The sequence below is a fragment of the Photinus pyralis genome, unplaced genomic scaffold (assembly GCF_008802855.1).
Source record: "Photinus pyralis isolate 1611_PpyrPB1 unplaced genomic scaffold, Ppyr1.3 Ppyr1.4_LG5, whole genome shotgun sequence".
NCBI lineage: Eukaryota > Metazoa > Arthropoda > Insecta > Coleoptera > Lampyridae > Photinus > Photinus pyralis.
This window is the reverse complement of record NW_022170596.1, coordinates 17,219,013-17,235,993: the sequence shown is the minus strand read 5'-3', so window position 1 is coordinate 17,235,993 and position 16,981 is coordinate 17,219,013. Positions and strand designations below refer to the sequence as shown.

The window sequence follows — 16,981 nt, the reverse complement described above, 5'->3', positions numbered from 1 at the left end:
AAAGCAATTCTGGCTGAGTTATGGCCCAGAAACTCTCCATTTCCGGTTTGTAACTTCAGGCATTGTTTAAATACTTTTTAAACAATGCTTCAGGTTAAGGCATTTCCCGGCGTCAAACATTGGTAAACGATATTCCAAAGTTTTCAGCACATTTTTTTCATTCAGAAACCGCTTAATACAATTCATTTGCAATTTGTTGACGGTCAAACTACAGAATGATTCCACCAACTACCTAATAAACTTAATTAATGAAAAGAGCGTTGATAACAAGAAGCTTCGCTTCCGCTGAGTAGGTACATGAAAAATCATTTTTGTTCTTTCAAAGGAGTACTATGAAAAGTGGTCCAATATATTAGACAACTTTACTTTGTTGCTATATTAGATGTTTAGATCGAAAAACCTTCATAGATAAGAATGATCCTGTATGATTTTATTTTATTTACTATTTAATTACGGAATGTTTAATGTTCACAACACTTATCCATATTTATTGATGTAGGTAACACGTCAGAGTTTTACATCACCAATTACACCAAAGTAAATAAAAACATACACTGGTGTTAACCTAATCTTTATCGTAACATACTTATTTACTTTAAAAATAGATAATTGTGAATATTAATAGTACCTATTATGAGAAAAAAATCCGGTATAGGTAGAAACACATTATACTCGCCTGGCATCAACTAATTTACAGCTAAACCAGTCTCGTCGTATTGTCGAAAATAGGTAATAACGGAAAATTTAATTTGGCAATGGCATGCAGTCTATTTATGAATGACAGCGTTAGAAGGACCTATTTTTAACTAGTAAAAGTCAAATTTGGTTTTTGGCGTAGGTAAGTCATAAGCAGATAATGCAATGGAAAATCTAGCCTTGACGTCAAAGCGTCCAACTATTGCAACTGTTAACGTCACACCAGCTATGTCAAACAAACTTGACAAGTTCCCGTAATTATCGGCTTTAGGAACTGTCGCCAAGACGACCAAATTATTAAGAGCACACCTAAGTTCAACGACAATAAAAGTGATAGTAGAAGGCGACGTTCTGTCTATCCAGCAACAGTAGAAAATGATGTCAACGCCGAACGCTAAAAACCAATTTGGAGATTGCTTGTGCTCACTGCATTAGCATTAGACTATCACGCAAACATATTGTGCCTTTGCTGAGATTTTAATAAAAATGTAGTGTGTGTGATCTGACCATGATTGTTGTAATTTGGCTACATGGGCTGAGCGAACAAAAGCTAGGTAATGTTTTTTTGGTATTATATGAGTATAATTCTGTATCATTAGACGCCAAAGGGAAGTTTGAAAATAAATGTTAAATTTTATGCCACGAAAATGTTAATGAAATATAAATAAACATCACGATGTAAGTGTATGAACTGTTTGCCAATAAATGAATATTGGTTAATTACGCCAACATGCCAGTTATCATTTAGTTGTAATTAAGATAGTCCCAAACACTTAAGTCGTGTCTCTGACGTATGGAAGCACGTTTAAATCTCATGGTTTAGACCCGAGAGAGGGAAACGTAGTAAAGTAATGTAGTTTGCATTGGAGACGAGACGCTTGTAGTACGTGTGATCTAATAATATCTTCAACGTGATTGATGCATGATTTTCGATTCCATTCGATCGTCATTCTACTTGTAGTCAGTAGTGTAAAGTAAGCACTTTACATGACGGATTCATGTAATGCCCTCGGTGACTGTTGACACCTATCACTACCTTATTGTTGTCTGGTTGCAAAGCCTTATCAAAATCAGTTATCGTATACTTAGCCACTGATAAACTAGGACTTCTATTACATTGCATAGGATTTTGACTATCCCCCATTTAGCTGCTTGTCGATTATAAGTTATAACCAAACCAAAACAGAATTGGAGCTTGAATCTGAGGTGTGTGTTTCTCACAGTGTCGTTTTCCCTAGACTCGAGAAGGTTAGACGCACTTAAAAAATGACAATCAGTGTGACAATCCTATTTCTCTCACTATCGTTTTATGTGGCAACACACCTAGATATCACCATCTGAATTGAGTGAACTGTGCACTAAAGTAATTAGTGTGCTATACAATGTAGCAGTAGCAGAATATAATCTGCTAAGCTATCATCGAAAGTACAGTGCCTATAACACAACATCCACAATCAATTTCCATATTTTGAATTTCAGATGAATTGGAAATTGGAACGTATTTTTGCGAAATTTAATAACGGTGGATATTTACGTTATTTAATTTTTATATACAATCTCGGGTTAACGTATTACCATTGAATTGTATTACTTACGATACCTCCTGTGTTGCTAATTGGTCGCCTTATTGTTAATCTCTAGGTGCCAAATTCATATTCCACTATACCTCTAAAGCGTGGATACAGCCTAATGTCAGTCAGTTTGAATTTCAATTGCTTTAATTTTGTAACACGTCAACGTTTAGTTTTTGATATGCTGCGATGTTGGCTAATATGATAACCCTGTACTACAGACATGATTGCTCATTGTTTTGACTGCAGGTCGAGTCTTAGATAAAACCTTTACAAAATGACCGTAATGATAAGACGGAGATTAAATTGACGAAAACAACAGCTTCCTTATAATTCCATCCGTACATACACGTGCCTATGTTCAGCCGTTTATGAATAATAAGCATTTAAATACTTATGTGTAGGCAGGTAGGCTACACACAGTACATACACATATTTAAATGCTTATTCGAGTGTATGCTTTTCCACAACACCTTTGGATGCAAACTCCTGCACGCCTGTAAACTTGGTCATAAAAGACGATTGCTTGACATTTTTGTATTCTTAAATTCTAGACTTTCTACACCACATTTGAATACAAATTTCAAAAACTTGCATCTAAAACTAAATTACCTATGTGTGGTGGAAATTTGGATTAAGTACCTCTTGTGTGTTTATGCTGAATCGGTAACATGACAACATGCGAGAAAATTGTTGTTCTACTCACTATATTAATTTCTAGAGCACTCTCCAAGAACAAACATTTCATTTGATACAAATTACTCTGTCCATAATTTATTTTAATGTAATTACAAATATAATATAATAACAGAACTGAAATTGTAAACCTTTATCTAACGTATGAACCAATAATTACAAATGTCAAAGTAAATTTTGACATTTGGTTATTGTTTACGGTCTACTTTGACATTTATCTATTTTCCACGGCCTACTAGTCACTTATATATGAAAAATAAAAAAAAAACACTATCTTAGTAAAAAAATTAAAAGAAAACTACCAAAGATAACTAGATACCATTATATCGTTAGAAAGCAAATAAAATTTCGCATTTTACAAAATAAAAAAAGTGCCGAATTTCATTTGAAAAATCACCTATCTAAATTGGCAAATCGATTTCTCAAAACGTAAAAAAAATTCGACCTTGCGGGCCCAGCCTACATTGGTGCGTTGTATGGTAAGTAAGTCTGCAAAGTCACAGCGTTCTAAGTTTGACAATTACCGCGATATTTAATTTGTTTACACATACGCTTTTTTTTTTAAAATATATATTTGCGACTAAACCCTCCGCGTTAGACAGCAAGTGTGACATATAAAGTCACACTAAAATTACACAAGGAATCCAAACATGCAATAACATACAAGGAGTTCTATTAAAAAATTGTGTATTTGATATGAGTGATGAGTCACCATGTATATGGGTTCCGATCAGAGTGAAAGTATTTTAGGTTTGTAGTCTTAAGGGTAGCCCACTACGACCTAACGGCGAACTTCAGAAATGTAATAAATCCACAAGGTGCCGTCCACACACTATTGTCCTACGGGGTCATTGAATTTGACCCACTTTCAATACATGTAGCATATAGGTCAACTGTGCAAAGTTGGGTTAGCTAGGAACTTTGTACTCGTTAAATTGTGAAGCAATACGTGGTCGATACAATGTGACAAAGTGAAGGACAGCCTTGCCTCAGTCGATCACACATCCGCTAGAGACTCTTAGGATGTTTTCATACGAAAATCACGATCTCGCTTACTTATTTCAAAATATACCAAGGGCAAACTGAAATAGATAAGAAAACATTTATAGGACTTAAATTGTGACGGATTCAATTTTCCACATAAAACGCATTGATCATGAAAAACATGTTTGCGATAAAAACGCATACGAGATATTGGAGGTCATAGTAGGTATTTAAAACAAAATTATACTGAACGCGCGACCTTCAATAATAATAGCACTGTAATTAGTTATTGTTACAAAAATAAAATCGGTTCATAAAAATATCCACGTTTGACCCATTCATGACTAGAAATGGAAACGAGGATTTGCAAATTGCAAAGTAGGATTTCGAATTTGCACACCTCATTTATGTTATAATGAAATTCTCAGTCAACTATTTTTGGCAACATCACAAAAAATCGATTAAAAAACAAAACGAAGATCCCTGGACTTTGTACTGCGCGTTTCTGAAATAAATGCAAATAGTAGAGTTTGGATTTTGGAATCGCATAGTTGAGTAACTGATTTCGCAGATGTTACTATCGAATGAAATAGATTTTTTTAAATAAATACGTTATGTAGGTGGGAGCGTTATTTTCTTATCTATGACATGTTTTAGATAACGTTAAAATCAATAGTAAGGTATGTCATTACGTCACTACACTTGGTTAATTTGTCATTCTTGTTTTTGGTCAATAAATTAGTGGTGTACGCAAAGGAATATTACTGTGTCTAACAAAATTTGGCAGCAATCCGAGACCTTTGAGACTTGAGAGTGTAAATTTTCCTTGGAAAAAATAGGGAACATTAAAATACAATATACGTAACCTTTTAGAAAAACTATTAGTTGTTACTGTTTTGATTGTGTCCAATGAAAATACTAAACGAAAATTCTAAATATCAAATCAACACCACCTTTGAACATTTATTATTAGCATCGACCACAGAGTAAAAGGTCCTTCGACTTAATCGCTCATGATAATTCCTATTTTATCAGATATAGGTAACTTTATGGTGAAATATAAATATTTAAAAAAAAAAACAATAATGCACTGTTGTTCTTCGAAATACATTCAAAGACATTTTGCTAACAGAAAGCCAATTTTTGTAAATCCGTTCTTGAAAAACGATGGATTCTGAATAAAAACTGGGCCGACTAAGTTTTTGACATCTATTATACACGAGTGTAGTGCAGATCAATGCTGTGCTATCCTGTCTGGTGTAAGAATACAATGTTTTTGGAAGAGTATTCGCTCAAGACGACTACAATAGACCATCTTTTCTATAAGGACAGATTGAAGATTATAATTGCCGCTTAATTCAGCATTCGATTAACAAATTAATTGCAAATAACCCGAATATTTTATAAAACCGTCTTAAACAATATATAAACAAATTGTATTTTTTAATGTCAAGTGATTTCTATTTTTATTCAATCCATGTAATATCATTATAAAATGGTAATATATAACCGATTCATTTTCATTGTGTTTCTGTCTGAAGGTAATACCACAGTCCACAGATGTAAATAGGGGATGAGTTTTTTTTCACTTCCACTACACCGATCTCGTAAACCGTAGGAGATAGAAAGTCGGTTATGGGAAAAGTTATGCAGAATTTTATGCTGATTAATTATCCTATTCATAATTTATTGTTACTGCACAAATAGTGAAGTTATGGCCACAAAATGGAAAAAATGTACTTTTTGAAAATGCACTGGCGTTCATTAAGCTATCAACAAATACTTTTAATAAACACTAAGTGATTTTTTCTCAGCTTTATGACTGGTGGGTGTCGAGTAAACCACATCAGCTTTCTTATTTTTTATGGACATATTTACAATGTATTTCTTAAAGGCCCCATACACGGTACGATCGATCTGTCCGATCCGTCGTTTCAGACCGATCGAAACGACGAATCGATAGTGTATATCAAGATCGTTAACGATTTACTTCATCGAATTGGATATCGGACATCGCAACAAAAACGCATGCAATCATGAATATCGTAACGATAAATCCACAGTGTATGGATCATTGCGATCGACGATTCGACAGGGCACGTATGACTTCTTAAATTATTTAATCACGATGGTTCGGTTGTAAGCGATCGATCGTAACAACCAATCGTTTCGTATGTGAGTGGTAAGCTTTGGGCGATCTATCGTCACGATATCGCTTCAGATCGATCGTGACGACGGATCGTTCCGTATATGGGGCCCTTTATGGCAATAGTTCCATGGCCGATTGTGATTGAAATCAAATTCATTCGTTTATTGTCTAGCATAGTCGGAAGTATTCGAAGAAAGGAAAGAATCTAACGAACTTATTGGATTTTTGAAAAAAGGAAAAATCCTAAGAATCTGATGGATATGATGAATCTTATACGAGTATATGGTTTGAAATAACGAAAAAGAAACTGCACAGAGGTATATATGTTGCCGGCAAACTGCAAAATCCGGCATTTTGCAAAATCCCTAGGCTTTTCGCGAAATGTCCATACATGCAGACAAAGTGCAAAGGCTTCGTCATTTTTCACAGATTGTGCGTACAGCGTTGCAATTGCCCATTGGATTGTAAACGCCGCGACGATTGCGATTTTATGTGAGTACATTTTGTTAAATGCTGCGCTCACGAATTTCTTCTCGATCGAACGTCAATATCGAGGTCAATATGGCTGAAGAAAAAATATTGTAATTACACTAACGGTATTGGGTCATGGGTGTATCCGTGTATCAATGCAAAGAGAATATGTCTCCATTTAGTATGTTTGCTTGATTTAAAATGTTGACAAGAAAAATAAAAATCGCTGAGATGATGTATGCAATATAATTGTAAATGGTATTTACGCGGCCATCTGGAGGGTCAACAATCACCTGAACATTGGGCTTGTATAGGAAAACCTATGTGCAGGTTCTGTGGCGAAGCACATAAAACTACCGACAATGTCATCTATGCCTGTGACGCCTTGATCAGAGACAGACATCAGTTCCTTGCCAACAGCTATCTGGAACCGGGGAGGATGAAGCAACTTATTCTTAAACTTAAACAGGGTCCTATCCTTTATTGAGAGGACGCACTTACCTTTGACTGCCGAGCTTTTCATATTTTTACAAGCGCCCTTTCTGTCTTTCTGCAATTTTGATTTTGAATGTCCTAAAGAAGCGGGTAATTGGTGAATCTAAAGAAAGGGACTGGAAGAATTAGAAGAAACAGATTCTTAAGACTTTGGAAAATTAGCAAGATTCGACGAAAAATGAAGTCAGAAGAATTTGAAACAATAAACAACGAAAGAAAGCTAATTACCAGAACTTCCCAAGACCGGGAATTGTAAGATTTTGCACTTGAACACTTTCAAAACATTGTAATACTGCGAAGGAACATATAATTGAAGAATCCAAAGAGAAAATTCGAAAGAATTCGACGAAATGGAAAAAGGATCTGAAATACTTATTTGAAGAATCTCAAGAATGAACACAATTTGAAGAACAAGATAAATGTAAAGAATTTGAAAACTGGAGTGATTTGGAAGGAACTGTATAATCTTATCAATCTGAAGCTTTTGATGGATCAGAGGATTCAGAATAATCCACCTCCACCACAAAACAAAAAAGACAACAAAAGACTCCGATGCATCCGTCTGAAGACTAAAATTACACAACTAAAGAAACCAGACATCCGGTCCACTTGTAGAAATTGACGAAATAGAAATGATTGACCGCAACTAGAAAGGATTCACGAGCAGTTAACAGTTCACAAGAGCCTTAAGATACCATGCGATCAAAAATGAGTTGCTGTCGAGTCAGCTTTGGAATTTTTGTTTACATGGGAAATCGTACTTAAACTTCCAAAGGCGACTCGACAGCAACTCATTTTTGATCGCCCGTTATTACAATGTTAGGCCAGTTGGGATTATGGTAAGGCGTTATCATTCTAATATTTGTAATCAATTCATCATTGTTAAACGATGATTAACGCTAATCAATGATTAAAATAACGAATTGTTAAAACCCCATACCTTAAAATCAAATGCGGGGTAACGTTCTAGTATCTTTAATCAATCATTAAATCTAACGCACTATTAGTTCTTCTAAAGTAAAATAATTATTCAGAACTTAATAAAAGTGGATAGCTAGGTAATTAAAAATAAATATGAGAACTCATTATAAGCTTTGTGATAGCCCGCCCCTAATCAATGACAATTAATTAAATACAAAATAAATTAATTGGAAATGTCTTGCAAGGTTGATATCGTTAAAAACGGCGGCCAAAGGCTACATTTTTTGTGCGTTGTGGGCCTGGTTGTGGGGGAAGTTTAATTTTCAATCGCGTCCAGGCATCGACCCCTTTCCAGTTATTCCGTACGAAAGTGCGAAAGTCACCCCTTTATGTCTAAGTTAGGATTTGAATTTTGAACTAATTGTGATATATGTCTCGTTTATTTAGTGTTTATTTAACTTCTTTAAATGTGGCATTCATTCCATGGAAATTTCGTGATATCAGAATATGGTTGCAAGGTAAAAACGAGGCCATTGCTAAGAGAATTAGAAGCTCCTGAAATACCATCTTTTGAGTGGACGATGCAGACTTATTGTTTCTTCAGCAGCGTGGCATTTCTCTCATTAGTAGGAGGTAGGTATTGCTCTCTAAAAATGCATTCTGTGTTGATCCACCCAAATTAATTTCTTCGCGTTTCGGTACTCAGTGGCTACCACCTAGAAAGTGCGGAATAATTCATAATATAATCGCAGAGTGCGAAATAGTTTCAATTGCCTATAGTGGAGGTTGCAGCTCAACGGGCGGACGGATGAACGGACCCCAGCACATCAAAACTTTTAATGTTCCGCAAAAGTAGTACATCCGGAACACTTACACCTACTACACTATTAGGGACAATTTTAGATCAAGATGAAAATATCTGCCCGGTCTGCTTATTTACATGATTAGCAAGATCGTAGACCGTTTTAGACCGGTCAAAACAACATAGCACGCACGGGCGGTTTTATAGCGATATTTGATGATTGTTGGGTCAAAATATTTGGTTTTTGTTTACGTTACGAATGCGGTCATGCGGCCTTGGCGTGATTCGTATGTACACTATCATTAAATTATCGCGCTTTATTTGTACCAGCCCCACCCGTACCACGCTATTTCGGGTAACACGTGCGATCTGTTGATAGGTATGAAGGAACTTTCTTTGCAACATTGTGTAGGAATTTCGGTACATTTTCCTAATTTCACTTCCTAGTGAGAGATTTTTTTAAATAAAGCGAGTCTGGATTTAAACACGTACCTAAAACTAGTGTTACAATTTTGACGGGCCAATTCGAGTTGTAGGTCAGTGCTCGATGAAGTTAATAGAACAAATTATTTGTCTGCTCTATCACGTTACACACCCAGTCTGGAAAAGACCCAATGCCTTATTTTTTACGGAACGGACTCGCATTTTTCAAAAACCGAATCTCTTCAAAAACTCTGAAAATCTCTGTCACAATCTCCAAGTTTGCTTCAATTTGGAAATTTATGTATATTCAAGTTTCATATGGCTGCAGTATGCAACAATGATACCAATTGCCCATGTTGCAAAGCAACAATCAATAATTGTGTTAAATGTCAAAATAATCTCCATGTTGTTCGTCAAACACGTTATCGCTGAAAGGGATTTTCTCCTGTGATTTTCGATAACTGTTGGGTTACAGGAAATAGTGATTAGTGAATGGAACTAACGGTTTTAATTGGGTTTTTGGGGGTGCTATTTGTTATTTTATCATTTTTGACCCCTAGATGGTGCACAAACATAGGAGTAGGTATCTATACGTCAAAATTTCAATTTCAACGAAATTATAACCGATCACGATAAAGAGTCGAGGTTGGTAGCAATTGATTCCTTTCGTTGAGACCTTTCATTAGAGTACCATGAAGGATAAAAACCAACCCCTCTCCGAACCACCTATTTTGATAAAGTGGAAGAAAGAATGGCGGTATTTCCATTTGTTGAAAAACTATAATATCATGAGAGATAAACTGAATTTCTACCTATTGCAAACAATTTAACGACTCTAGGACCATTCCCCTAAAAGTAGTTCAACACTGCAGAAATGGGTCCGGACGGACGGACAAATAGACAGAAACGCAAACAATAGTACATTTTTTTTAATCCTTAAAAGTGGAAGGGAGGGTAGCATAGACTTTCAACAACCCCAAGCACAAGCCTAAGTGACAATTAAGCAATTTAAAAAACGCAAGTGATCAAATAAGTATAAATTCAATATCTCCGCTAAAGGTCAAGTAGATCTGATAAAAAAGAGGCAAATTTTCCGTTAATTTAATATTCTGTAAGTACTGCATATAGGCAACACACATCATCGTGTACACACGGCAACGCCAAAAATCCGATGCCGAAACGAAGGGTACATTAGGAAAGCGTAAACCGGTAAACGAGCAGAAGATACAAATGTAGGGGTATTCCCGAAAAACCGTAAGATCGCCGATGAAAACTGAAAGTATAGACCCAAAAGAGAAGCTAGAACAGTTGAATGAAAAATTTTTCATTTTCATGAGAATGAAAAGATAAAGGAAACGCAATAAGATAGGATTCCGAGAACTATTCAGCAATGGAGTGAAGTATACATGGGATAAGAAATAGGAAAGCGTGGTAAAGAGCAAAAGAGCACGAGCGCTGGACATAACCCATAAAAAGCTGAATAAGTATATAACGGTCGAATCAGCGCTAACGGAAAGGCAATAATTACGAGAATGGAATGGAATACCGGGTGATCCATAACTGAGGACAGTTATTGAATTTCCCGCAAAACACAAAATGTGTAAAGTTGGTAACATATTAATGTAATGATTTAAATATAGTGGCGGAGTAATTTGATACTTAAGTCAATATAAAGAAAATTGAAATTAAAAAAATTCACAATTTTTTACAAGAAATTTAATGTATAAAAAAAGAGAAAAAGGTTTTCGCTTTGTAGCGCATTTTCCATGAATTGATCCGCACTCCTTGAAAGGTAATGTAACGGACTGTTTATGTGTACAAAGGAAAATAAGTTGAGGCATAAATATTGTTATAACTTATAAATAAGAAACTCTACTCTACTACTAGAAGAATCGTTTGTTTAAGTTTCAAAATCAAAAAAATATCTCCAGAAATAAGAAAGATGACGTTGCGCAGTTTATGCATGCGCATATCTGATTTTTACAGTATGCGATTTGGTTATCTTTACTATAGAAGCATCTGTATTTTTTCTACTGATCCAAATCTGTCAATAAAAAAACAAAATGCGACTTTTTAGATGGAACACACTATATATTATATATTATTATACCATATGGCAGCTTATTACATTCTCTACAAATGTCCTTAATGCACCATGGCCGAAATACTTTAAATGATCAAGATTTTTCAATTATTTTCTGTTCGATCTCGTTACCCATGAAAGTGATAAAAATACATAATATAGTAGGTATTTAAAACGATAACATGGAAATAGGACTTTTTACAAGAATAACAGGTGAAATAAGTAATATAAAAATAGCATAAGTTACAATTGATACTCCTGTTAAGGAAGGTGTTCAAAAACATTTCCATTTTCTTCATTTCTCAGGGTGCGTAAAAGTTATATTTTGTAAGAAGGAAACCTGAATGTAATAAACTTCAAAGTTAGCTGTTAGAGACTGTACAACAAACAACGTCATTTTATCATGTTACATGGATAACTAGATCGAAAAATCTTGATTATTTTAAGTATTTTGGTTATGGTGCATTAAGAACTTTTGTATAGAATTTAATAAGATGGCATAATATGTTGTAATAATATACATGATGTTCCGTATAAAAAATCGCATTTTTGTTATTATCTAGAAAATACGATTTTCTTTTGTTTTTTTAATTACAAATTTGGATTTAGTAGTCAATTTTGGTAATTTAACCGTATTTCTAACTCCACAACTAAGAAAGTGAGCAATAGTTCCGACTTCATTTGAAACAGACTGCATAAAGGCACATAAAAGAGGTTTGATAATTTTCCAAGAAAACTAAGTTGAGATTTGCATTTTAGAATATAACCCCTTTAAGTAGGAGTTTGATGTTATTTGTTTGAGTGGTGATTCACCCAATTCGTGTAAATAGATGCATTGTTTTGTTAAAACTTAAGTGATTATCAGACATGACATCAGTTTCTGGAAGGAATGCACTTATTCTAACAAACTAATCCTTCGTAGTAAAAGCGTGCGGTGCCATCCAAGGTGCACATTTTTACCTAAACCCAACTTTGTCTTTGTAAAACCAGAACATTTTTGTAATGCAATGTCAGCATCGACATTTACATATAACTTGACGATTTTTAGGGTAATTTTTCGAAAGAAAATAATTTCCTTTATGTGATGGTTTTGTCCGTCTGTTCCTCGCCTAAATCGAGAACGAAAAGAGATAGCGATGTAAAACTTTCACCAATCGATTTCTAAGAGTTCAAGGATATTGAATATGATCTGGATTAAAAGGCTAGGTTCCAAGTGCGAGCTGAGTAGCAAAAAATTCCCCTACTGAAAATCGTATGCGATTCTTCGTATCATTTAGGACATTTTTTTAAAGGAAAGTTGCCCTATTAGTTTGTATTTGTCCGATTTGCTTATTCAAATATTACTATATTTATTTTGTGGATATCTCAATGAGATTGTTGCATTCGATGCTGTATTTTGTCAATGTTTGCAAATATCAAACAAAATGCGCTACCTTCATTCGCCTGGATGCGTAGCTTCAAATTTGAAATATTCTGATATATTTTAAAATGTTGTTCGAAATCCGTTCATTTCTTATAACCTATATCTAATTATCACTTATAATTGCACAAGAGGTTTGTATTTTACCGAATAAATTTGGGTTGTTAAGGTAATGAAAATCTGTTGCCTAGCAATTAGACGAGAAAAACTGTCAACTAATAAAAATGCGACACCGAAGGTGGAGCATTTTTGGGTTGACAGTTTTTCGAGTTCAATTGCTAAAAGGAAACAGATTTGAATTGCAGCAACCCAAATTTACTCGGTTTAAATACAAACCTCGAGTGTAATTCGGCAGGACAATTTAACGAACAAGAAATTCACCAAACTAGTCAATTATTGACAGACGTCAAGCTAATCATATGGGAAAGGATAATGCGATAATTGTTCCAAAATGAATAAGTGAAAAAACCACTAGTGCATTTGTCGCTGTAAAAGTTGCAGGTAACTTTTGCCGCTGTCAAAGTGACAATTGCACTGCGGCTTATGCGATTTTTTATACATGAGTTGAATTGTCTACCTTAAAATTTTATATTTTGACTATTGCGATTCAGTCGCCTGGACTTTTAAAATAAGAATCATCAAAATGTAAAAGTTGCGATAGATCTATACATTGTGAATTTTATAAATTTAAATAGGTCCGTGACATACACCTAATACTTTTTTTTAAGATTGCGGTTTCGCATTACAGTATTCACGCGCCGGTTGAGTTATTTTGTGGTTTAGTTAGACTGTAGACTTTTAGAGCAGAATTCAATGATACAACCGGAAAAATCTGAAAGTTTCCTGGACTTGTGGTGCGTAAAAATGTAAGGAGACGTTTTGTTTGATGTAAGAAATATGTATACGGTTCACACAACGATGATTATTAAATAAAAACGTTGGTCTTGATACTTGCGACAAACTTTCTCCAGCCAGAACTAGATGGACAGGGGTTTCTGACGACTACCTCCTTGCTGTAACGGGAGCCCTTTGACAAATTTTAATCAATTCGATTTTACTTTTGAAAACTTGGGGTGCCAGTGAGTCGTGGGATATACGTGGTATATTTACGAACAATAGGGGAAGAACTAAAATCGTGTAACGTTAAATAAAGTTTAATCTTTCAGGATGTAATTCTCGGCGCGTCTGAAGCAGTTGACTGTGCCGCGAATATTTTTTATACGACATTGACAATTACCGTCTAATCAACAAATTGTTGAGTGATCGTGTTTGAACTGTATGAACTGTCCGTTTCAATCATTTGGACGACCCAGAAATTTGTTGTTAGTAATAAGCAAAGGGATAGTAACAATTTTCATTATAACTCAAGAAAGAGCTAAGTTTAGTTTAGGATAATTTCGTATAATCTCCTATAAGGAACTGCCCTTATAAGTTATAACAAGGGTTGTTTAAATACATAGTATAATAATCAATGATATAAGATAGTGATTTATGCAAACTTAGTGGAATTTAGGTGTAGATATGTTGATGAATTAATACTTTTTTCAGTTAATAGTTTATATTAAAATTAATTTCGAAATTTAATTCAATTTTGTGCGATCAATCTTAAAATTAGGAAAACAGTCTATCACAGACTTTCTACCAAAAAACAAACCATACACTGATCTTATACCAAGGGATGAAATATATTTTTCTTCGTTAAATGGTATGCATTTTTCGTAGATTTTTCTTTTTCGTTTTTGATATTTTCGCCTTGGTCACGATCATTGGTTTTATATCTGATGACGGGTCCTTTTTGGTTTTTCTGAACGGCTATGTAATCTTTTGTGTTGGCGGTGCGAGGTTTCTGAATTGAATTCGGACGGCCGACGAAGAAGAACGAAGAAATTAATTGCAATTATGGTTTCGTTCGTATTGCGAAATACGTGATATCGTAATCGGCTTGTGGCACTATTTCCATAGTGAACTTGAGCGACGCCAAATTAACTTCACTTACAACCGTGCCACCAAAAATCGAAATGACACATTGGCACAAAATAAAATATTCTAAGCAGGCATTACGCGTTTCAAACCGTGCATGTAGTTCTACAGAATTTACGCTATTATCAACAAAGACGCCCCTTGACATCAGGAAAGCTGAAGCAACGTCAATTCAGTACGGTGGCCTCTTCAATCCGGTCGGAATGAAAGGGTAAATTATATTATAATATAGTTTCGAATACTAAAAGATAGATAGACGGTTAAATGGAGGTGGAATTGCAGTTTTACGCGCTCAAGTAAATTCCATTTTTTATTTTTGGAAGATATCAACTTTCATCGTTATCTGTGTGACTTTGTTAATATAGAAGAAAAGAGCATAAGCAAATAGTTTTTTGAATCTACAGTTTTTGAGTAAAGACAAAAACGTTATTCCTTTGGGTCATTACTGAAAAAGTGTGATATACAAAAATATCGCTCAGTTTTATTTATTTACTTATAGGATTATTAAGAATATTGACATTTTTATTATCAATAATCTCAGCTCTAGCAATCAATGTTATATTAATAGAACATTTTTAAGCAGGAATAGGTACATGATACAATATATTTTTCTTATTTTTAAGGAGGAGGGGGAGGGGGGTGGAACTAGTTTCATCCTTCATAGTACTCTAATGACAGGTCTCAACGAAAGGAATTAATTTCTACCAACCATAGCCTTCCTCCTCGACCTCTTATCGTGATCCGGCATATTGCCTTATACCTCAAGAACGGATTGTCCGAAGAGGGTATTCACAAAGGGCGATTGAGACGTCTGCAAGAAATATATCCATTGGTGATGTCAAAACAAAAGCTATTTCGGTTAAAAAAATGAGCTTTATCTGCACAAGAGTTGTGCACAATTTATACTTGTTTTCATTGTGTGTGTACTTGTGTAATTAAATTGTATTCCGCGATTTTTCAGTGAAGAATACTTTCAGATTAAATTTACATCAATAGAAGAAAGAAATGGCTTTAACCCCCCTTCTGTTCGCAGTTTGTGAGATAAACAATGAAACTGCACAGTATGGACACAGATTACTTAAACGTCCTTGAATCCGTGATTATGTAAGTAATAAATAATTATCGATAATTAATAAATGGTGTCTGCAGGTCGATGATGAATACGTCATATTTTTACATTTGTGTTAAAGTCCAGCTTTAAATTTGCATTAATTATTGTAGTTGTTAGTAATAACAGGAAGTGGAAGGTTCGCCTTTGTACCTTGTAACATAAATATAGGTGCTAGATTACCATATATATGTTAATGTAGGTAATGAAACAGTTGACAGTTCATTGTAATTGGAAAAATCCATCTGATTCTTGTAAATTTATTCTGGTGGGTGTTTACTTATAAATTATAATTACATATAATTTTTGTCGTGATGTGAGTAGGTATGGATAATTGTATAACTAGAGAACTATCAGATATTACGTTTGCTGAAATTTGTTGTTTCATTATCTATTATCACGCCAGTTATATAAAATCACGATAGTTGCACTAGCTTTAAATCAATAACCCTATCTTCCGCCCCTAACACAATAACCAGCTCTACAAAGTAGGTAAACATGAGCAAAAAAAATAAATTTTCTTAACAATGTAAAATGTTATAGAAAAGGTCCTAAAAATATACAGATTTTTTTTCACTTTCACTATGGCCCACTATGGTGTGGGGATCTCGTAAACAGAGACACAAACTCGCTTAAACAGGCAGTTATGCATGCAGAATTTTATGCTGATTAATTTTCCCATTCAAAATTTCTTGTAGCTCTACAAATAGTGAAATTATGGCTAAAATACCGAAAAATGTCATTTACGAGAATACTCTGATGACGTCCAGATATCAAAGAGTAATTTTACCACTCCGTAGTAATTTTTTTCTTCTTTCTCATGGTGCTAAAATATAAGTTGTGTGATTTGTGGATTTCGAGCAAATTACATCTTTCTTATGGACGCCATATTGGATTTTTATGTTACTCGGTAGACAAAAAATTCAACTTATGAAGCTATGTAAATGTAAGTAAGTATTTCAATTCTTACGTGAATTGATGTGTCCACTAAAATTGATATAGAGGACACGTCTCTATTTACTGACAAAAAAGTCGTCACATACCGTGTGTCCCAGATGGTCAGAATTAATTTTTTTTTCACGAAGGATCCATGCAGGAGGCCTTTGATATGTATTTCAAGTTAGCGTTCAACATAAGTTATTGCGCTTGCCTAATGCTAGAGAGAGATTGGAGTATTTCAAA

General features: G+C 34.5%; 1 long non-coding RNA gene across 1 annotated transcript; it reads left to right on the top strand.

The window, feature by feature from the left end:
* The first annotated feature begins 686 nt into the window (after window positions 1–686).
* Window positions 687–16,310, top strand: LOC116171898. The gene is made up of 3 exons (XR_004145558.1): window positions 687–1,250; window positions 15,669–15,795; window positions 15,841–16,310. It is a non-coding gene; the product is annotated as an uncharacterized LOC116171898 (long non-coding RNA).
* Window positions 16,311–16,981: the final 671 nt, after the last annotated feature.